Source organism: Tachyglossus aculeatus, chromosome 14 (genome assembly GCF_015852505.1).
Source record: "Tachyglossus aculeatus isolate mTacAcu1 chromosome 14, mTacAcu1.pri, whole genome shotgun sequence".
In the NCBI taxonomy this organism is placed as follows: Eukaryota; Metazoa; Chordata; class Mammalia; order Monotremata; family Tachyglossidae; genus Tachyglossus; species Tachyglossus aculeatus.
Window position 1 is genome coordinate 49783825 of NC_052079.1, and position 22719 is coordinate 49806543.

The window sequence follows — 22719 nt, forward strand, 5'->3', positions numbered from 1 at the left end:
AATCCCGGCTCCGCCAACTGTCAGTGGTGTGACTTTAGGCAAGTCACTTAACTTCTCTGAGCCTCAGCTACCTCATCTATAAAATGGGGATTAAAACTGTGAGCCCCCCGTGGGACAACCTGATCACCTTGTAACCTCCCCAGCCCTTAGAACAGTGTTTTGCATGTAGTAAGTGCTTAACAAATACCATTATTATTATTAAAAGAGGCTTTAGTCAGGGAAGGCCTCTTGGAGGAGATGTGCCTTCAATAAGGCCTTCAAGTATCGTGGGGGGGAGTTACCGTCTGTCGGATATGAAGAGGGAGGGCATTCCACGCCAGAGGCAGGACGTGGGTGAGAGGTCGGCGGAGGGATAGGCGAGGTGGACGTACAGTGAGAAGGTGGGCATCAGAGGAGGAAAATGTGTGGTACTTTTGAGGTGTCAATCAATCAATCAATCGTATTTATTGAGCGCTTACTGTGTGCAGAGCACTGTACTAAGCACTTGGGAAGTACAAGTTGGCAACATCTAGAGACAGTCCCTACCCAACAGTGGGCTCACAGTCTAAAAGGGGGAGACAGAGAACAAAACCAAACATACTAACAAAATAAAATAAATAGAATAGGTACGTACAAGTAAAATAAATAAATAAATAGAGTAATAAACACGTACAAACATAAATGCATATATACAGGTGCTGTGGGGAAGGGAAGGAGGTAAGATGGGGGGGATGGAGAGGGGGACGAGGGGGAGAGGAAGGAAGGGGCTCAGTGTGGGAAGGCCTCCTGAAGGAGGTGAGCTCTCAGTAGGGCCTTGAAGGGAGGAAGAGAGCTAGCTTGGCAGATGGGCAGGGGGAAGGCATTCCAGGCCCAGGGGATGACGTGGGCCGGGGGTCGATGGGGGACAGGCGAGAACGAGGTACGGTGAGGAGATTAGCGGCAGAGGAGTGTCATCGTGTCATTAGTGTCATCGCTGGCCCCTCTAGGACCACCTTACCTTTCTCTCATATATGTGCCGAGAGAACCAATTAACTAAAGGACTTTGGGCTTTCACAGAAAAAAGCTGAAAGCAAGGCCTCATTACTCTACTGAGCCCACGCCCAGGTCAGTCGGGGAGAGAGGGGCCCTGGGGTTTTCCATGGGGTGATCATGAGGTGGCTTATCGAGCCCACCCAGAGCCACCACTGCTGGCCAAGAGAGGCAAGGCCCAGAGAGAAGACTCTCCTGGCCGCAGTCTGTCAGGCCCAGGGACCGAGGTGAGTCCGTGCCATCTTCCTGGATTTATTTATTTTACTTGTACATATCTATTCTATTTATTTTGTTAATATGTTTTGTTTTGTTCTCTGTACCCCCCTTCTAGACCGTGAGCCCACTATTGGGTAGGGACCGTCTCTATATGTTGCCAACTTGCGCTTCCTAAGCACTTAGTACAGTGCTCTGCACACAGTAAGCGCTCAATAAATACGATTGATTGATACCGTCAAACACCAGAGACAAGCAAGGTGGAGGCAGGGAGGCCTCCCAAAAGCCCAACTGTCCAAGCCTTGGTTTGGCAGGCCAGGAGACTAGAGAGGGTGGCCTGCTACAGCCAGTCTCTGAAAAAAAAATAAATTTGCGGTGTTTGTTAAGTGCTTACTTTGTGCCAAGCAATCAATCAATCAATCGTATTTATTGAGCGCTTACTGTATGCAGAGCACTGTACTAAGCGCTTGGGAAGTACAAGTAGGCAACACATAGAGACAGTCCCTACCCAACGGCGGGCTCACAGTCTAGAAGGGGGAGACAGAGAACAAAACCAGACATACTAACAAAATAAAATAAATAGAATAGATATGTACAAGATAAATAAATAGAGTAATAAATATGTACAAACATATATACATATATACAGGGCTGTGGGGAAGGGAAGGAGGTAAGATGGGGGGGATGGAGAGGGGGACGAGGGGGAGAGGAAGGTGGGCAATCATCATGCAGTTCCTCAATCAGTCAATCAAAAGTATTTATTGAGCATTTACTGTGTGCAGAAAACTGAACTAAGTGCTTGGGAGAGTACAATAATAATAATAACAGCTAAACGTTGGAGTAGATATACTCAGATCGAAGTCCTGGTCTCCCATATGTGGATCGCAGTCGGAAGGGAGACAGCTTTTTAATCCCCAAATATAGGTGAGGAAACCGAGGCCCAAAGAAGTGACTTGCCTGAGATCGGGCAGCAGATAAGTGGCGGGACCGGGATTAGAACCCAAGTCTCTTGACTGCCAAGCTTGGGCTCTCTCCACTAGGCCACACTGCGGCTCTGAACTGGCTGCCCGGTTACCAGCCGGGTCCTGAGGAGAAGGCCTTGTTTCCCTCAAACTTGGCCCTTTCCCCCAAACCCTGCTGCTCAGTAACCCGGACCTTCATGTCAACAAAACACGAATAACACTGGGAAGCAGTGTGGCCTAGTGGAGAGAGCCCAGGTCTGAGAGACAGAAGGCCCTGGGTTCTAATCCCAGCTCTGCCACTTAGCTGCTGTGTGACCTTGGGTAGGTCACTTCACTTCTCTAGGCATCAGTCACCTCATCTGTAAAATGGGGATTGAGACTGTGAGCCCCATGAGGCTCTCCCCCTCGTCCCCCTCTCCATCCCCCCATCTCACCTCCCTCCCTTCCCCACAGCACCTGTATATATGTATATATGTTAGTACATATTTTTTTTACTCTATTTATTTAATTTATTTGTACATATCTATTCTATTTATTTTATTTTGTTAGTATGTTTGGTTTTATTCTCTGTCTCCCCCTCTTAGACTGTGAGCCCACTGTTGGGTAGGGACTGTCTCTATATGTCGCCAATTTGTACTTCCCAAGCGCTCAGTACAGTGCTCTGCACATAGTAAGCGCTCAATAAATACGATTGATGATGATGATGATGATGAGGGACAGGGACGGTGTTCAACCTGGTTATCTTGTATCTACCCCAGTGCTTAGAACAGTGCCTGACCCATAGTAGGTGCTTAACAAATAGCACGAGAAAAAACAACAATAAAACACTAACACTGTATATATGTATATATGTTTGTACATATTTGTTACTCTATTTATTTATTTTACTTGTACATATCTATTCTATTTATTTTATTTTGTTAGTATGTTTGGTTTTGTTCTCTGTCTCCCCCTTTTAGACTGTGACCCCACTGTTGGGTAGGGACTGTCTCTACATGTTGCCAACTTGTACTTCCCAAGTGCTCAGTACAGTGCTCTGCACACAGTAAGCGCTCAATAAATACGATTGATGATGACTAACAACTAAAATCCTGAGTCAGGCTGAAGTGGAGAGAGGGGCTGGGCAGGAAGGAGGGCAGAATGGAGGTGGCAGTGGGAATCCAAGGGGGAAGAAGAAATGCCAAGCCCTAACTGTAGTCTCCACGTGCTTTCTGGGAAACAGAGCTCCAAAACAACTCCAAAAACAAGGATGAAAAAGGAGAATTAACACATCAAATCGGGGAACCAGCAGGGAAGGCGAAAATGAAACTGATAACAGGGAGCTGCTTGTTTTGTTTTTTCCTACTTCCAGTTTCTTTTTTTCTTCTTTGACCAGGGGGAATTTTCCCAGGGCCTTGTCTTTCTTTTTTTTTTTAAATCGTATTTGTTAAGGGCTTACAACGTGCCAGACGCTACACTAAGCCCTGGGGTAGATTCAAGCTAATCAGATTGGATACGGTCCATGTCCCACACGGGATTTATAGTCCTAATCCCCATTTTACAGATGACGTGCCTGAGGCCCAGAGAAACCAAGTGACTTTCGGAAGGTCGCCCAGCGGAAAAGCAGAGGACCTGGGATAAGAACCCAGCTCCTTCTCTTAGGCCCATGCTCTAACCACTAGGCCATCCTGTTCCTATGGGACCTCGCCCAGCTGGCGGGGAAGCAATGGGGAATGGTGAGGGGCACACCCCAGAGGGCTGAGGGCCAAGCGCTTAATAAATGCCATTAAAAAAACAACAACAAAAAAAAAACACCCAAGGGTGTGGGGGAGGACGGATTCTTCTGAAGGTGCCATCTTCATTCCCCACAAACCGGTAAGATGTGGATGGGCAATAACCACCCCAAGTCTTTCCCTCCGAGAGAGCACCGTGAACATCCCTATCTTGGCTCCACTCCGCTTATCAATCAATGGTATTTATTGAACGCTTACCGTGTACAGTGCACTGTACTAAGCGGTTGGGAGAGGAAGATACGACGGGGTGGGTAGAGAGGTTCCCTGCCCATAACGTGCCCATTGGAAGCAGCATGGCTCAGTGGAAAGCGCCTGTGCTTGAGAGTCGGAGGTCATAGGTTCTAATCCCGGCTCCACCGCCTGTCAGCTGTGTGACTTTGGGCACGTCACTTCACTTCTCTGGGCCTCAGTTCCCTCATCTGGAAAATGGGGATGATGACTGTGAGCCCCATGTGGGACAAGCCGATCACCTCCCCAGCGCTAAGAACAGTGCTTGGCACAGAGTAAGTGCTTAGCAAATGCTATTATTATTATTATTATTATTATTATTATGTGTGCTTAAGCTGGAAGGAGACCTTTGAGGTCAGCTAATTCAGGGGTCTGCAGAGGGCCTCTCTGCAATCTGGTCACTCTCCTCTGTCATCACAGGTCACGAGGCCTCTCAATCTCCTGGAAAGGTCACCCCTGGTTTCTTCCAAATGCCGTTTTGCCCCTTAAAAATTAAGAAAGCTTGGAAGCCAGGGGACCTGAGTTCGAATCTTGGCGCTGCCACCTGCCTGCTGTGTGACCCTGGGCAAGTTATTTCACTTCTCTGTGCCTCAGTTTCCTCAACTGTTTCCTCAACCTATTCCTCTGACAACCTGTGAGCTCCATGTGGGACAGGGATTCTATCCAACCTGATTAACTTGTATCTTTCCCACTGCTTACCACAGTACTTGGCACATAGTAAGCGCTTAACAAATGATGTTTTATAAAACAGGGCCCAGGATCTGCCTTATATTGGGCACGTTGTGAATTTATCAGTTAGGTTCTTCAAAGGCAACGGTGTGGCTTAGTGGAAAGAGCACATGCTTGGGAATCAGAGGACGTGGACTCCGATCGCGCCTCCGCCACCTGCCTGCTGTGTGACCTTGGGCAAGCCACTTAACTTCTCTGGGCCTCAGAGACTTCATTTGTAAAATGGGGATTAAGACTGTGAGCCCCACGTGGGACAACCTGCTTACCCTTTATCTACCCCAGCACTTAGAACACTTTTTGGCACATACTAAGCACTTAACAAATACCCTCATTCATTCAGTCGTATTTATTGAGCGCTTACTGTGGGCAGAGCACTGTACTAAGCGCTTGGGAAGTCCAAGTTGGCAACATATAGAGACGGTCCCTACCCAACAGCGGGCTCACAGTCTAGAAGGGGGAGACAGACAACAAAACATATTAACAAAATAAAATAACTAGAATAGTAAATATGTACAAGTAAAATAGAGTAATAAATCTGTACAAACATATATACAGGCGCTGTGGGGAGGGGAAGGAGGTAAGGCAGGGGGGATGGAGAGGGGGAGGCTCAGTGTGGGAAGGCCTCCTGGAGGAGGTGAGCTCTCAGTAGGGCTTTGAAGGGAGGAAGAGAGCTAGCTTGGCGGATGTGCAGAGGGAGGGCATTCCAGGCCAGGGGGAGGACGTGGGCCGGGGGTCGATGGCGGGACAGGCGAGAGCGAGGTACGGTGAGGAGATCAGCAGTGGAGGAGCGGAGGGTGCGGGGTGGGCTGGAGAAGGAGAGAAGGGAGGTGAGGTAGGAGGGGGCGAGGTGAGGGACAGCCTTGAAGCCCAGGGTGAGGAGTTTCTGCCTGATGCGCAGATTGATTGGTAGCCACTGGAGATTTTTGAGGAGGGGAGTAACACGCCCAGAGCGTTTCTGCACGAAGATGATTCGGGCAGCAGCGTGAAGTATAGACGCTCATTATTATTCTGCCAATACCAACACTAACTCACCCCTTAAGAGCAATGTGACCACTGGGGCTGCAATTCCAGCCCAACCACTTGTCTGCTGTATGGCTTTGGGCAAGTCCTTTAACCTCTCTGGGCCTGTTTCCTCATCTGTAAAATGAGGATCAAACACTTGTTTCCCCTCCTATTTAGATTGTGAGTGCCAGGTGGGACAATGGCTGTGTCTGACCCGATTATCTTGTATCTACCCCGGCGCTTAGCACATAGTAAGTGCTTAAATGCCATCATTTAGCACCGAAAGCAGATATGAAAAACAACCAAAACTGTATGGATCATTCCAGGAAGGTGACAGGACTGTTCTCCTTGGGACTGTGCCCAACTCAGCTCTGACTCTTAGGAGATAAACATCACGCACCTGGAAAAACCACTGGTGGAGCCAGGCTTCACTCCACCCATTACAGAGCTCATCTGGTCCACCTTTCCGGTCTCCACCTTCCCACTTTTTTTTTTTAGTGCTTACTATGCACTGTGCTAAGCACTGGAGTAGATACAAGCTAATGAAGTTGGACACAGTCCATGTCCCAAACAGGGCTTGTAGTCTTAACAAAACATGTTAAGGCTCATAGTCTTCTAGACTGTGAGCCCACTGTTGGGTAGGGACTGTCTCTATATGTTGCCAACTTGTACTTCCCAAGCGCTTAGTACAGTGCTCTGCACACAGCAAGCGCTCAATAAATACGATTGATTGATTAACCCCCATTGTACAGATGAGGTAACTGAGGTTCAGAGAAGTTGAGTGACTTGCCCAAGGTCACACAACAGATGAATAGTGGAGTTGGCACTAGCACCCAGATCCTTGTGTCTCCCAGGCCTGCGCGCTACCCACTAGACCACGCTGCTTCCATCGTATAGTCCTCTTCCCATCTTCCGGGCTGTCAGGCCTGGATACCCGCATGGCTCAGTGGAAAGAGCCCGGGCTTTGGAGTCAAAGGTCATGGGTTCAAATCCCAGCTCCACCAATTGTCAGCTGTGTGACTTTGGGCAAGTCACTTAACTTCCCTGTGCCTCAGTTACCTCATCTGTAAAATTGGGATTAAAGACTGTGAGCCCCCCGTGGGACAATCCGATCACCTTGTAATTTCCCCAGCTAGAACAGTGCTTTGCACATAGTAAGCGCTTAATAAATGCCATCATTATTATTATTATTATTACCCAGGCATCTCCTCTCCTCTCTCTCATCAAAACTCCCCTCTGAGCTCATTTCTTCCAGAAAGGCTTCTCTGAGTAGGAGTGCCACGAGTTTATCTTAAACAATCACCGGTAGCTTTGCCAAGCCTCTGCAAACCAAAGTGACCACAAAGCATTCCCACCAGCAAGATATCCTCTCCAAAACCAAAACTATTCCATTCTCGGGTTTCTAGGTGATACGGGGGTGGGTTTTCATATGCTCTGTTCTGCTTGGCTAGAGTTCCCCCAAATACGTTTTCTCCAGGAATCCTTCCCTATTTTTTTAATGATGTGTGTAGATCTATAATTCTATTTATTCTGACGCTGTTCACGCTTGTCTACCTGTTTTGTTTTGTTATCTGTCTCCCCCTTCTAGCCTGTGAGCCCGTTGTTAGGGAGGGACCGTCTCTACAGGTTACCGATTTGTACTTCCCAAGCGCTTAGTACAGTGCTCTGCACACAGTAAGCGCTCAAAAAAATACGACTGAATGAATGAATATTTTCTCATCTCCCATCCCTTCTGCTTCACCCAGATACTCGCATCTGTACTCTCTAAGCACTCAGGAACTCTCTCTTGCCCCTGTATCTACCCTGGGGCTTAACACAGTGGCTGGCACATAGTAAGTGCTTAACAAATGCCATTTAAAAAAAAGTCCACTTAAAAGAAGGCTGCATTAAGTAGGATTCTATTTTCCTAATGAGCCACCTGAATAAATAAGAATTTCCTTGGTTTAACAAGTTCCTGAAGTTTAACCCCTTCTTTCAAGGTAACCAGGAATTCTCTCCTTCAGGCCCACTATCTTGACCTCAAAGAAAACTGCTCTTGGAAATTGTAGGGACAATTTCCCAGCCCTTTGTTAAGAGGAAAGGGGGTGGGGGGGAGAAAAAAGTTACTGACTCTGAATCCTTCCTATATGAATTCTAGAGAAAGTTTGTGATAGCCCAGTTTAATTCAGACCATCTCCGAAGAGCTACATTACTACCTAACCAATCTTCCATCACCTGTAAAATGGGAATTCAATATCCTTTCTCCCTCCTACTTAGACTGTGGGCCCCATGTCTCAGCACAGTGCTTCGCACACAGTAGGCCCTCAATAAATACAACTGACGGCAGGGACTGTGTCTGACTTCATTAATGTGTATCTCCCTCGGCACTCAGAACAGCGCCTGACGTAGTAAGTGCTTAGTGTTATTATTATTTTTATCCTGATTGGGAGTGGGGGACACATGTGTTACTCTTCTCTATCTTTATTGATGCCTGTCTCCCCCACATCTAGACTGCGAGCTTGAGGTGGGCAGGGACTGTCACCCTTGATTGCTGTATTGTACTTTCCCAAGCGCTTAGTACAGGCCTCTTCACATAGTAAGCGCTTAATAAATACGATTGAGTGAATGCCACCAAATCACTCTCCTTATCTGTAAATAAGAGGACCGGGAACCATGTGAAACCCTTACCTGTCTACTTTTTTGTCCCGGGCAGTTATTTCAGTGTCCTGTGCACAGAGGACACTTCATAAGGACTACCGCTATTTCCACTGCTAGACTATAAGCTCGTTGTGGGCAGGAATGTCTGTGATAGTGTTGCACTGTATTCTCCCAAGCGCTTAGGACAGTGCCCTGCACACGGTGAGCGCTCAATAAGTTTGATTGATACTGCTGATAAGGGCAGGGAGTGAGAGCCGAGGGAGGAGTAACTCGCTCAAGGTCACTAGAGGGGTCAGTGGAAGAGTTGGGAATGGGCTTCATTTCTTCCCTCCATAATAATAATAACAATAATAATAATAATAATTTTGGTGTTTGTTAAACGCTATGTGCTGAGCACTGTTCTAATCGCTGAGGGGTTACAAGGTAATCAAGGTTGTCCCCATGAGGTTCACAGTCTTAATCCCCATTTTACAGATGAGGCCCAGAGAAGGGAAGTGACTTGCCCAAAGGCACACAGCTGACAAGTGGTGGAGCTGGGATTAGAACCCATGACCCTATAGAGAAGCAGCGTGGCTCAGTGAAAAAGAGCCCGGGATTTGGAGTCAGAGATCATGGGTTCAAATCCCGGCTCCGCCACTTGTCAGCTGTGTGCCTTTGGGCAAGTTGCTTCACTTCTCTGGGCCTCAGTTCCCTCATCTGTAAAACGGGGATTGAAACTGTGAGCCCCCTCATGGGACAACCTGATCATCTTGTAACCTTCCCAGCGCTTAGAACAGTGCTTTGCACATAGTAAACGCTTAACAAATACCATCATCTCCATTATTATTATTATTATTCTCTGGACCTCAGTTCCCTCATCTGTAAAATGGGGATGAAGACTGCGAGCCCCATGTGGGCCCCCCGTGGGGCAACCTGATCACCTTGTAACCTCCCCAGCGCTTAGAACAGTGCCCTGCACATAATAAGTGCTTAACAAATGCCATTAATATTATTATTATTATCTCTGAGAGGAAGGAGATGGCACAGGAGGAAAGAAGGGATGGATGGAGGCATGAGTGTGAGTGGGGAGCGTGACTGTGAGTCTGTGTGTTGTGTGTGTTGGTGGATAAGGGAGAGGGAAGCTCTCCTGACCATATGCCCCCTGCCTGACCCTTGGCACTGCCAGGCGACGGGCACACACATTCATTAGAGAAGCAGTGTGGCTCAGTGGAAACAGCACGGGCTTGGGAGTCAGAGGTCATGGGTTCAAATCCTGCCTCCGCCACATGTCTGCTGTGTGATCTTGGGCAAGTCACTTAACTTCTCTGAACCAGTTACCTCATCTGTAAAATGGGGATTAAGACTGTGAGCCCCACATGGGACAACTTGATCACCTTGTATCCCCCCCAGCGCTTAGAACAGTGCTCTGCACATAGTAAGTGCTTAACAAATGCCATTATTATTATAATTATTATTATAATTATTATTATCTCTGAGAGGAAGGAGATGGCACAGGAGGAAAGAAGACATGGATGGAGGCATGTGGGGTTCAGGGAGATGGAAGCAGGGGGACCAACGTGGCTAAGTGGAAGGATGCCGGGCTTGGGAGCCAAAGGTCATGGGTTCTAATCCTGACTCTGCCACTTGTCAGCTGTGTGACTTTGGGCAAGTCACTTCACTTCTCTGGGCCTCAGTTACCTCATCTGTAAAACAGGGATAATAATAATAATAATAATGTTGGTATTTGTTAAGCGCTTACTATGTGCCAAGCACTGTTCTAAGCGCTGGGTGGGATACAAGGTAATCAAGGTTGTCCCACGTGGGGTTCACAGTCTTAATCCCCATTTTACAGATGAGGGAACTGAGGCACAGAGAAGTTAAGTGACTTGCCCAAAGTCACCCAGCTGACAAGAGGTGGAGTCAGGATTCGAACCCATGACTTCTGACTCCCAAGCCTGGGCTCTTTCCACTGAGCCATGCTGCTTCAAGACTGGGAGCCTCACAAGGGACAACCCGATCACCTTGTATCCCCCCAGCGCTTAGAACAGTGCTTGGCACATAGGAAGCGCTTAACAAATGCCATCATTATTATTCTGCAGCTGTTGCTCTGGGCTTCGGAGAGGAGGAGGGAGCAGACTGGGGTCGGGGGGAAGGGTGTCCTGAGTAATAATAATAATAATGGTATTTGTTAAGCGCTTACTATGTGCAAAGCACTATTCTAAGCATTGGGATAAATACAAGGTGATCAGGTTGTCCCCCGTGGGGCTCACAGTCTATAAGAGTGATCAAGCCCTCTTGAAGCACTCTGGAGAAGCAGCGTGGCTCAGTGAAAAGCTCCCGGGCTCTGGAGTCAGAGGTCATGAGTTCAAATCCCGGCTCCACCAACTGTCAGCTGTGTGACTTTGGGCAAGTCACTTCACTTCTCCGTGCCTCAGTTCCCTCATCTGGAAAACGGGGATGAAGACTGTGAGCCCCCCGTGGGACAACCTCATCACCTTGTCACCTCCCAAGCGCTTAGAACAGTGCTTTGCAATCAATCAATCGTATTTATTGAGCGCTTACTGTGTGCAGAGCACTGTACCAAGCGCTTGGGAAGAACAAGTTGCACATAGTAAGCGCTTAATAAATGTCATTATTATGATTATATTATTATCAAGGGGCGACACCCCCACATGCCTTCCCAGGAGGCCTTCCCTGACTGAGCCCCTTCCTTCCTCTCCCCCTCCTCATCCCCCCATCTTACCTCCTTCCCTTCCCCACAGCACCTGTATATATGTTTGTACATATTTATTACTCTATTTATTTATTTAACCTGTACCTATCTATTCTATTTATTTTATTTTGTTAGTATGTTTGGTTTTGTTCTCTGTCTCCCCCTTTTAGACTGTGAGCCCACTGCTGGGTAGGGCCCGTCTCTCTATGTTGCCAACTTGGACTTCCCAAGCGCTTAGTCCAGTGCTCTGCACACAGTAGGCGCTCAATAAATACGATTGATTGATTGATTAGAGAAGCATTGTGGCTCAGTGGAAAGAGCACGGGCTTTGGAGTCAGAAGTCACGGGTTCGAATCCCGGCTCCGCCACATGTCTGCTGTGTGACCTTGGGGAAGTCACTTAACTTCTCTGAGCCTCAGTTACCTCATCTGTAAAATGGGGATTAAGACTGTGAACCCCCCATGGGACAACCTGACCGCTTTGTATCCCCCCCAGCGCTTAGAACAGTGCTTTGCACATAGTAAGCGCTTAACAAATGCCAACATTATTATTATTATTATTATTAATTGATTGATACACACACAAACCCCACCCCCACCGCATCACTCACCTCCTCACTCACCACCTAACACTTCTGCAAAGCAAAGGAGGCCCAGGCCCCATGGAGGCCCCCAAACGCCCCCTTCCCATTTCCTCCAATTTCGGCCGGTGCCACGGGAACGGGGAGGGAAGGGGGAGCGTCGTTTTCCATGAACCGCCCAATGGGAAGGAGCGGAGTTGGGATGGAGGCCGAAGGGAGGGGGAAAGGCCTGCCACCGGAAGTGATGGAGGCCGGCAGCCATCTTGGAGCGGGGCGGAAGGCCCAATGGCCGCCATTGCCCAAGGTGGAGGCGTCTCCCTCACGCCCCATGGCCGCCATCGCCCAAGGTGGAGGCCTCTCCCTCACTTCCATCCCCTCTTAAAAGAGCGGAGAACGGAAAATGGTTCCCAGCCTTCCACCGATAACCGAAATAAAAACAGATTTCCTGACAGAAGAGCGGTTCTTCTGTCAGGCGACACCTCCAGGGAGCTCAGGCCCCTTGGCAATACTCCTTCAGGCATAATTGAATAATAATAATAATAATCAATCAATCAGTCGTATTTATTAAGCGCTTACTGTGTGCAGAGCACTGGACTAAGCGCTTGGGAAGTACAAGTTGGCAACATATAGAGATGGTCCCTATGCAACAGTGGGCTCACGGTCTAGAAGGGGGAGACAGAGAACAAAACCAAACATACTAAGAAAATAAAATAAATAGAATAGATAGGTACAAGTAAAATAAATAACTAGAGTAATAAATATGTACAAACATACATATATACAGGTGCTGTGGGGAAGGGAAGGAGGTAAGGTGAGGGGGATGGAGAGGGGGACGAGTGGGAGAGGAATAATTCATTCAGTCATTTATTGAGCACTTTGTGCAGAACACTGTACTAAGCACTGAAAATAATGATGATGGTATTTGTTAAGCGCTTACTATATGCCAAGCACTGGGGAGGTTGGGAGGTTACAGCTGGGGTAGACTGTGAGCCCGTTGTTGGGTAGGGGCTGTCTCTGTATGTTGCCAACTTGTACTTCCCAAGCGCTTAGTACAGTCTTATTACTCTATTTTACTTGTACATATCTATTCTATTTGTTTTATTTTGTTAATATGTTTTGTTCTCTGTCTCCCCCTTCTAGACTGTGAGCCCACTGTTGGGTAGGGACTGTCACTATATGTTGCCAGCTTGTACTTCCCAAGCGCTTAGTCCAGTGCTCTGCACACAGTAAGCGCTCAATAAATACGATTGATTGATTGATTACAGTGTTCTGCACACAGTAAGCACTCAATAAATATGATTGAAGGAATGAATACAAGGTGATCAGGTTGCCACACGGGGGCTCACAGTTTTACAGATAATAATAATAATAATAATGACATTTGTTAAGCGCTTACTATGTGCAAAGCACTGTTCTAAGTGCTGGGGGATCCAAGGTGATCAGGCTGTCCCCCGTGGGGCTCACAGTCTTCATCCCCATTTTCCAGATGTGGGAACTGAGGCCCAGAGAAGTGAAGTGATTTGCCCAAGGTCACACAGCTGACAGTTGGCAGAGTGGGGACTTGAACCCATGACCTCTGACTCCAAAGCCCGGGATCTTTCCACTGAGCCAGTGTACTGGCTAATCTCCAAATTGCGCCAGTCCAACAGACACCCATATGTTTTGTTTTGTTGTCTGTCTTCCCCCTTCTAGCCTGTGAGCCCGTTGTTGGGTAGGGACAGTCGCTATATGTTGCCCATTTGTACTTCTCAAGTGCTTAGTACAGTGCTCTGCACACAGTAAGCGCCCAATCAATACAATTGAATGAATGAAATGAATATTGATTTATTATTATTATTATTATTAATAATAATAATGGCATTTATTAAGCACTTATTATGTGCAAAGCACTGTTCTAAGCGCTGGGGAGGTTACAAGGTGATCAGGTTGTCCCACGGGGGGCTGTCTTCATCCCCATTTTTACAGATGAGGGAACTGAGGCATAAAGAAGTCAAGTGACTTGCCCAAAGTCACACAGCTGAGAAGTGGCGGAGCTAGGATTTGAACCCATGACCTCTGACTCCAAAGCCACGCTCTTTTCCACTGAGCCACGCTGCTTCTATAATAATGATTGTATTAAGCACTTATTATATGTCCCTCTAGACTGTGAGCCCATTTTTGGGTAGGGACTGTCTCTATCTGTTGCCAAATTGTACTTTCCAAGCACTTAGTGCTCTGAACAAGGTAAATGCTCAATAAATACAATTGAATGAATGACTGAATGTCAACCACTGTTCTAAGCATTGCCTTACATTAATGTAATAATAATAATAATAATGGCATTTATTAAGCACTTACTGTGTGCAAAGCACTGTTCTAAGTGCTGGAGAGGTTACAAGGTGATCAGGTTGTCCCACGGGGGGCTCACAGTTTTAATCCCCATTTTACAGGTGAGGGAACTGAGGCCCAGAGAAGTGAAGTGACTTGCCCAAAGTCACCCAGCTGACAGTTGGCGGAGCGGGGATTTGAACCCATGACCTCTGACTCCAAAGCCCGGGATCTTTCCACTGAGCCACGCTGCTTCACTCCTTGTGGATAGATCACGAGCCTGGAAGTCAGAAGGACTTGGGTTCTAATCCTGCCTTGTCTGCTTGTCTGCTGTGTGATCTCAGGCAAGTCATTTCACTTCTCTGGGCCTCAATCTCCTCAACTGTGAAATGGGGATCGAGACTGAGACCCATGTGGGACAGGGACTGTGTACAATGCAATATGCGTGTATCCACCTCAGTGCTTAGTACAGTACCTGGCACACAGTAAGCCCTTAATAAATGACACTATTACTATTTTATTCCTCTTTTTCCTATGGTACCCTGCTATTTGGTGGTGTTCTTTACTATCTAAATAATTTTTGTCCCCCATTAAATTGTAATTTCCTTGAGAGCTGGGATCAGGTCTTTTATTTTCCATATACACCTCTAAGCACTTAAATTATGGTATTTGTTAAGCATATGCTATGAGCTAAGCATTGTTCTAAGCACTGGGGGAGATACAAGGTAATCAGGTTGTCCCACATGGGGCTCACAGTCTTAATCCCCATTTTACAGATGGAGTAACTGAGGCACAGAGAAGTTAAGTGACTTGCCCAAGGGCACACAGCAGATAAGTGGTGCTCTGCACACAGCACACGCTCAAAAAATACTACTGACTGAACAGGAGTGAGCCCACTGTTGGGTAGGGACCGTCTCTATATGTTGCCAACTTGTACTTCCCAAGCGCTTAGTACAGTGCTCTGCACACAGTAAGCGCTCAATCAATACGATTGAATGAGTGAATGAATGAATGAGTGGATACCTTTGGGGAAACTGAGGCAAAGAGCGGGACCATTCAGGGGGCAGAGCCAAACCGAAGCCCACGTGTCCTGTCTCAGCCCCCCATAGTCCATCCACCCAATCACGTTGCCACACTAGGGTTGCTCATCGTCTCCAAAGCATTTTCATTATTACAAATACATTAGTTGTGTGTCTATTTGGTGCCTAGTACAGTACTGGATGCAGTGCTTCGCACATAGTAAGCGCTTAACAAATACCATTATTATTATTATTGGGAACATTCCAAAAATATGTAAATTGGAAGCAGCCCCTGACCATAAAGAGAAGCAGCGTGGCTGAGTGGAAAGTGCACGGATTTGGGAGTCAGAGGTCATGGGTTCTAATCCTGGCTCCCTCACATGTCTGCTGTGTGACTTTGGGCAAGTCACTTAACTTCTCTGGGCCTCAGTTCCCTCATCTATAAAATGGGGATGAAGACTGTGAGCCCCATGTGGGACAACCCGATCACCTAGTATCCTCCCCAGCGCTTAGAACAGTGCTCCTCACATAGTAAGCGCTTAACAAATACCATCATTATTATGAGAAGCAGCCTGGCTCAGTGGAAAGAGTACGGGCTTGGGAGTCAGAGGTCATGGGTTCTAATCCCGGTTCCACCACGTGTCAGCTGTGTGACTTTGGGCAAGTCACTTCACTTCTCTGGGCCTCAGTTCCCTCATCTGTAAAATGGGGATGAAGACTGTGAGCCCCACGTGGGACAACCTGATTACCTTGTATTACCCCCCCCCCAGTGCTTAGAACAGTGCTTGGCACATAGTAAGTGCTTAACAAATACCATTATTATTATAAGGAGCTTTTAATGTTGTGGGGAAGAGACAAATTCATAAACATCACTAATTTTTAAGCATCCAAATTAACCCTAACTCTCCCCTTCTCCACCTCCAGTCCAGAAACAGCCAAGTAATCAGTTTTCTAGATGTTTTTAAAATCCACTCCATCCTTCACCTGTCCTCTGTATTTGTCGAGCTTGGGTCCTGCATGGTGCTTCCAGGAGGAGGGGGGCCCTGGAAGCCTCTAGATATCCCAATCCTGATGTGGGGGCTCAAACTACATTTGTTTAGTGGCCTCTGCTCATGATACTGTGCTGATAACAATAATAATAATCATTAAATAATAATAAGTACTTATTTTGTGCCAAGCACAGTACTGAGCACTGGGGTTGATTTAAGATAATCAGGTCTAACACAATCCCCATTCCACATTGGCCTCACAGCCTAAGGGGAAGAGAAAACAGGTATTTTACCCCCATTACACAAATGAGGAAACCAAGTCCCAGAGAAGTCAAGTGACTTGCCAAGATCACCCAGCAGGCAAGTGGTAGAATTGGGATTAGAACCTAGTTCTCCTGATTCTTGGGCCCATGCTCTTTCCACTAGTCCACATCGCTGGTGCGGTACCATTTTTTATGGTATTTGTTAAATGCTTACTATATAGTACTAATAATAATTACTATTATTATTATTATGGTACTTGTTAAGTGCTTACTACGTGCCAGGCACTGTGCTAAGCACTGGGGTATAGAAATTAATTAGGTTGGACACAGTCCCACATGGGGCTCACAGTCTTAATCCCCATTTTACAGATGAGGTAACTGAGGCACAGAGAAGTTAAGTGACTTGCCTAAATCAAGCACTTAGAACAGTGTTTTGCACATAGTAAGCGCTTAACAAATACCATTATTGTTATTATTATTAAATCACACAGTAGACAATGTGTATGTATATATACATATATATGTATATATTATATGTATATATGTTTGTACGTATTTATTACTCTATTTATTTTACTTGTACATATCTATTCCATTTATTTTATTTTGTTAATATGTTTTGTTCTCTGTCTCCCCCTTCTAGACTGTGAGCCCACTGTTGGGTGGGGACCATCTCTGTATGTTGCCAACTTGTACTTCCCAAGTGCTTAGTACAGTGCTCTGCACACAGTAGGCACTCAATAAATACGATTGATTGATTGATTGATTGACAAGTGGCAGAGCTGGGATTAAAACCAGGTCCATCTGACTCCCCGCTCTATTCACTAGGCCATTAAACCTCCTTAAGCCCCCCCGTGATCCAGACAACCACCTCAGGGCGTGAAGTGTGGGAAGCAGCGTGGCTCAGTGGAAAGAGCCCGGGCCTTGGAGTCAGAGGTCATGGGTTCAAATCCCGACTCCGCCACTTGTCAGCTGTGTGACTTTGGGCACGTCACTTCACTTCTCTGGGCCTCAGTTACCTCATCTGTAAAATGGGGATTAAGACTGTGAGCCCCACGTGGGACAACCCGATCACCCTGTATCCTCCCCAGCGCTTAGAACAGTGCTTTGCACATAGTAAGCGCTTAATAAGTGCCATCATTATCATTATTAAGTGTGGATTCGGGATACAATCAAAAGCTGCCCAGGGATACTGTGAAGCAATGACACCATTGCCATGGCAACGAGCCATTTGCCCAGCTTCTGGTGCCCAGTCTCCAGAGCTTCTCTTTCATGTCCTTCCCTTGAAGCCTGGGAGTCCTGAGCAGCTGCCAACTTTCAGTGTCAGTAAGCCTCAAACCTTACCTCTTCTCTCTTCCCCCACCTCTCGCCCCACTTCTTCCACCCCTCTCATGGATCGAGTAAAATATCAGGGTATAACCCTGGGCAAGGCATGAAAGGATGGCAGAGAGAGCTCTAAGCTGGGAACCCTCCCTCCCTCCAACATCAACTAGCTCTAAGGGCTTGGGCAAACCTCCTCCTGGCTCCAGAAACGTCCGCTACCCATAGCACTTCAGAGCCCCCCTGTGAATTTTGAGAATGATATAACAATAATAACAATCATCATAATACTTGTTAAGCGCTTACTATGTGCCAAGCACTGTTCTAAGCATTGGGGTAGGTATACGTTCATCAGGTTGGACACAGTCTCACATAGAGCTGAGGGGCCCAGACTGAGCCCCTTCCTTCCTCTCCCCCTCGTCCCCCTCTCCATCCCCCCCATCTTACCTCCTTCCCTTCCCCACAGCACCTGTATATATGTATATATGTTTGTACATATTTATTACTCTATTTATTTATTTATTTATTTATTTATTTTACTTGTACATAGCTATTCTATTTATTTTATTTTGTTAGTATGTTTGGTTTTGTTCTCTGTCTCCCCCTTTTAGACTGTGAGCCCACTGTTGGGTAGGGACTGTCTCTATATGTTGCAAATTTGTACTTCCCAAGCGCTTAGTACAGTGCTCTGCACATAGTAAGCGCTCAATAAATACGATTGATGATAGAGCTCACACTCTTCATCCCCATTTTACAGATGAGACAACTGAGGCCCAGAGAAGTGGAGTGACTTGCTTCAAGGTCACCCAGCAGACATGTTGCAGAGTCAGAATTAGAACCCAGGTCCTTCTGACTCCCTTAGTCTAGCCACTAAGCCATGATAGCTGATATATTCCCCGCCCAAAACGAGCTTCCATCCAAGGGATGGTTGGTGGTGGGGAGGACTTCGAGTTTTTTTTAGAGGTTCAGAACATAGGGTGGTCATTCATTCATTCATTCATTCAATCGCATTTATTGAGCGCTTACTATGTGCAGAGCACTGTACTAAGTGCTTGGGAAGTACAAGTTGGCAACATATAGAGACGGTCCCTACCCAACAGTGGGCTCACAGTCTAGAAGAAAGTGACTGTAATAATAATAATAATAATAATAATAATAATAATAGCATTTATTAAGTGCTTACTATGTGCAAAGCACTGTTCTAAGCTCTGGAGGGATACAAGGTGATCAGGTTGTCCCATGTGGGGCTCACAGCAGCGTGGCTCAGCGGAAAGAGCCTGGGCTTTGGAGTCAGCGGTCATGGGTTCAAATCCCGGGTCCACCACATCAGCTGTGTGACTTTGGGCAAGTTACTTAACTTCTCTGGGCCTCAGTTACCTCATCTGTAAAATGGGGATGAAGACTGTGAGCCCCCCGTGGGACAACCTGATCACCTTGTTACCTCCCCAGTGCTTAGAACAGTGCTTTGCACATAGTAAGCACTTAATAAATGCTATTATAAAAAAAATCCACGTTTTACAGATGAGAGAACTGAGGCTCAGAGAAGTTAAGTGACTTAAGTGGCAGAGCTGGGATTAGAACCCATGACCTATGACTCCCAAACCCAGGCTCTTTCCACTGAGCCATGCTGCAGTGCTTCCTATGTGCCAGACACTGTAATAATAATGGTACTATTTATTAAGTTTTTAGGCTGTGAGCCCACTGCTGGGTAGGGACTGTCTCTATATGTTGCCAACTTGTACTTCCCAAGCGCTTAGTACAGTGCTCTGCACACAGTAAGCGCTCAATAAATACAATTGATGATGATGATGATGATAAGCGCTTACTATGTGCCAAGCACTGTTCTAAGCACTGGGGTAGATACAAGGTAATCAGGTTGTCCCACGTGGGGCTCACAGTCTTAATCCCCGTTTTACAGATGAGGCACAGAGAAGTGAAGTGACTGTACTAAGCTCTGGGGTGGACACACGCCAATTGGGTTGGACACAGTCCCTGTCCCAGGCGGGGCGCTCTGTCTCAATTCCCATTTTACAGATGAGGTAACTGAGGCACAAAGAAGGGAGGCGACTTGCCCCGAGGTCCGGTGGCTGGCTGAGGAAATTGAACCGGTTTCAGAGGCAGGCAAATGGAGGGCCGGGGGAGCGGCAAATCTCTCCTCAACCCCCGTGTTGGAGCTGGGAACCGAGCCCGGGGGGCCCTCGCCCCCAGACCCGTCTGCTCCATGGACCTCTCCACCTGCTGCTGCAGCTGTTAGCCCAGGGCCCACTAAGGCATTTCAACAGCTTCAAGGCCAGAGGAGTCACAGCTGCCAGCCCCATGGACTGGTGGTGGTGGTGGATTATTTATTTATTTTATTTGTACATATTTATTCTATTTATTTTATTTGGTCAATATGTTTGGTTTTGTTGTCTGTCTCCCCCTTCTAGACTGTGAGCCCACCCTTGGGTAGGGACTGTCTCTGTCTGTTGCCAACTTGGACTTCCCAAGAGCTTCGTCCAGTGCTCTGCACACAGTGAGCGCTCAATAAATACGATTGATCGATTGATTGATTGATTGGGGGGGTGGGAGGGGAAGCAGCGTGGCCTAGTAGAAACAGCCCAAGTTTGGGAGTCAGAGGATGCGGGTTCTAGTCCCAGCTACACTGCGTGTCGGCTGTGTGACCTTGGGAGTCACTTCACTTCTCTGGGCCTCGGTTACTTCTCCCCCTCCCCCTCCCCACCGCCTTACCTTCTCCCCCCCTCCCCCCGACCACAGCACATGTATCTATGTATATGTGCTTGTACATATTTATTACTCTATTTATTTTATTTGTACACATTTATTCTATTTATTTTATTTTGTTAATATGTTTGGTTTTGTTGTCTGTCTCCCCCTTCTAGACTGTGAGCCCGCCCTTGGGTAGGGACCGTCTCTGTCTGTTGCCAACTTGGACTTCCCAAGAGCTTAGTCCAGTGCTCTGCACACAGTGAGCGCTCAATAAATACGATTGATCGATTGATTGATTGATTGGGGGGTGGGAGGGGAAGCAGCGTGGCCGAGTAGAAAGAGCCCGAGCTTGGGAGTCAGAGGACGCGGGTTCTAGTCCCAGCTACACCGCGTGTCAGCTGTGTGACCTTGGGAGAGTCACTTCACTCTCAGCCTTCCCAGACTGAGCCCCTTCCTTCCTCTCCCCCTTGTCCCCCTCTCCATCCCCCCCATCTTACCTCCTTCCCTTCCCCACAGCACCTGTATATATGTATATATGTTTGTACATATTTATTACTCTATTTATTCATTTATTTATTTTACTTGTACATATCTATTCTATTTATTTTATTTTGTTAGTATGTTTGGTTTTGTTCTCTGTCTCCCCCTTTTAGACTGTGAGCCCAATGTTGGGTAGGGACTGTCTCTATATGTTGCCAATTTGTACTTCCCAAGCGCTTAGTACAGTGCTCTGCACATAGTAAGTGCTCAATAAATATGATTGATTGACTGATTGATTGATTCACTTCTCTGGGCCTCGGTTACTTCTCCCCCTCCCCATCCCCCCCGCCTTACCTCCTTCCCCTCCCCACAGCACCTGTATCTATGTACATATGTTTGTACGTATTTATTACTCTATTTATTTATTTTATTTGTACATATTTATTCTATTTATTTTATTTTGTTAATATGTTTGGTTTTGTTGTCTGTCTTCCCCTTCTAGACTGTGAGCCCGCTGTTGGGGAGGGACCATCTCTGTCTGTTGCCAACTTGGACTTCCCAAGCGCTTAGTCCAGTGCTCTGCACACAGTAAGCACTCAGTAAATATGATTGATTGATTGATTGGGGAGTGGGAGGGGAAGCAGCGTGGCCTAGTAGGAAAAGCCCAAACTTGGTAGTCAGAGGATGTGGGTTCTAGTCCCAGCTACACTGTGTGTCAGCTGTGTGACCTTGGGAGAGTCACTTCACTTCTCTGGGCCTCGGTTACTTCTCCCCCTCCCCATCCCCCCCGCCTTACCTCCTTCCCCTCCCCACAGCACCTGTATATATGTACATATGTTTGTACGTATTTATTACTCTATTTATTTATTTATTTTATTTGTACATATTTATTCTATTTATTTTATTTTGTTAATATGTTTGGTTTTGTTCTCTGTCACCCCCTTCTAGACCGTGAGCCTGCCATTGGGTAGGGACCGTCTCTGTATGTTGCCAATGTGGACTTCCCAAGCGCTTAGTACAGTACTCTGCACACAGTAAGCGCTCAATAAATACGATTGAATGAATGAATCTGGAAAATGGGAATTAAGACTGTGAACCCCATGTGGGACAGGAACTGTGTTTAACCTGATTACCTTGCATCTACTCCAGTGCTCGGCACATAGGAAGCACTTAATAATAATAATAATAATAATAATGGCATTTATTAAGCACTTACTATGTGCAGTCTTTTAGACTGTGAGCCCACTGTTGGGTAGGGACTGTCTCTATATGTTGCCAATTTGTACTTCCCAAGCGCTTAGTACAGTGCTCTGCACACAGTAAGCGCTCAATAAATACGATTGATGATGATGATGATGTGCAAAGCACTGTTCTAAGCGCTGGGGAAGTTACAAGGTGATCAGGTTGTCCCACAGGGGGCTCACAATTTTAATCCCCATTTTACAGATGAGATCACTGAGGCACAGAGAAGTTAAGTGACTTGCCCAAAGTCACACAGCTGACAATTGGCGGAGCTGGGATTTGAATCCATGACCTCTGACTGCAAAGCCCGGGCTCTTTCCACTGAGCCAAGCTGCTTCTCCACTTAACTCCACTTAACTCCACTTCCTTCCTCTCCCCCTCGTCCCCCTCTCCATCCCCCCATCTTACCTCCTTCCCTTCCCCACAGCACCTGTATATATGTATATATGGTTGTACATATTTATTACTCTATTTATTTATTTATTTATTTATTTATTTTACTTGTACATTTCTATCCTATTTATTTTATTTTGTTGGTATGTTTGGTTCTGTTCTCTGTCTCCCCCTTTT

The 22719-nt window shown here is 46.7% G+C and overlaps 1 protein-coding gene across 2 annotated transcripts in view; it reads right to left on the reverse strand.

Annotated features, from left to right (window-relative positions):
- The window catches only part of PLA2G6 (phospholipase A2 group VI), a 30243-nt gene extending 18228 nt beyond the window's left edge, over positions 1-12015 (reverse strand). Inside the window, exon 1 of one of the 2 annotated variants that reach the window (XM_038756265.1) lies at positions 11854-12015. The gene's annotated coding sequence lies outside the window, so the exon portion shown is untranslated. The remainder of the gene's footprint in view (positions 1-11853) is intronic. The other variant, XM_038756267.1, reaches the window with a different exon arrangement.
- Positions 12016-22719: the final 10704 nt, after the last annotated feature.